Source organism: Echinops telfairi, unplaced genomic scaffold (assembly GCF_000313985.2).
Source record: "Echinops telfairi isolate 266 unplaced genomic scaffold, ASM31398v2 ScPeMD7_5592;HRSCAF=6446, whole genome shotgun sequence".
Classification (NCBI taxonomy): domain Eukaryota; kingdom Metazoa; phylum Chordata; class Mammalia; order Afrosoricida; family Tenrecidae; genus Echinops; species Echinops telfairi.
Genome location: NW_022109491.1, coordinates 51,336,737 through 51,337,992, shown reverse-complemented (window position 1 = coordinate 51,337,992; position 1,256 = coordinate 51,336,737). Strand labels below are relative to the sequence as shown.

Here is a 1,256-nt window from a genome sequence, read left to right as displayed (position 1 = left end):
TGGTAACCTTCCACCCCTTGAACCAAGGCATATTAGCACTTGGTTCCAGTGTGTTGTCACCATCCCAACCAGAAATTGGCACAAATGCGACTGTGTCAGGGCTGTAGCCTATTTGTTAATGTAGGTGCTGACTTCCTTAACGATGTCCTCCTATCTCTTCTGGCTGTAGGCTGGCTCAGTAGTTAACACCAACAATGAGCTGTTTCACACCCAGTGTGTAAGCCAGAAGGGCATGCCCACGGGGCTGCCCGTTCTCGGACAGACCAGCTTCAAATCCACCGACACCAGCAGCAACAAGGAGGACAGCTCAGTCAGTCTGCGATGTTCCTGTCATCATGTTTTCAATGAAGTCTCTGTGCCCGGGCCATCGATGATAGTCACATAGTACTTGCTGGTCTCAAATTTCCACAGGGAGCTACAATGGTGATACTATGCTCCCGTTCAACTTTCAGCTTGTCCAAGACCCAGGCAGACTTGAAGGAGCCCTTCCGCATCTCAGCATCTTCCTCCTTGAGTTTTTCTATGGTTATTTTTGTCGATCCCACCACATTTGTAGACCAGGTGGCCAGTTGTGGTGGACTTGCCAGAATCGACATGCCCAATGACGATGATGTTGATATGGATCTTTTCCTTTCCCATTTTGGCTTACGTTTTTGCGATGGTTTTCACCAACAAGTATTCTGGCGGCAAACTCGTTACAAAAAAAGCGTATTACTATTGTTTATAATATCTTTTGTATGAATGAGCCATCTTCATTGTTATTCCGGTACTGCTACATAGTAGACACACAATAAATAATATTTTGTGAGTAATATTTGAACTATCATCAACTGCAACATTTGTGCAACTTTGTGGGAATAAATTGAGTTATTAATTGTAACACTTGTGCAGCATTGTGTTTTAAACCATCTGATTCCAAGCTGGGAACCACTGATTGTTTATCCCTCACCTTATTACTGAGAGTAGTACTGTGATAATTAGGTTTATTGTGCCAACCTGGCAAATAGGAACATGTGATATTAATCAGGTTGCACTTTGAAGGGTAAAGAGATAAATGGCTGCGAGGTCCACCCGTGCCCCCCCTCTTGCTCTCTGGTAATCAAAGCATGTTGGAGCATGTTGCTGCTTTAGCATGCTGCTGCTTTGGCTAATTCTTTGCCTCCATCTGTGAATTACACTACCTGTGGGCCAAGCCAACCCAGGGATCTGTTGTTAGAGCTTGCGGCTCTTTCAAGACCTGTTTCGCCATGCTGCTG

General features: G+C 44.9%; 1 pseudogene; it reads right to left on the bottom strand.

Annotated features, from left to right (window-relative positions):
• LOC101655295 overlaps window positions 1-639 on the bottom strand; it is a 7,506-nt pseudogene extending 6,867 nt beyond the window's left edge.
• Between the last annotated feature and the right edge of the window lie 617 nt (window positions 640-1,256).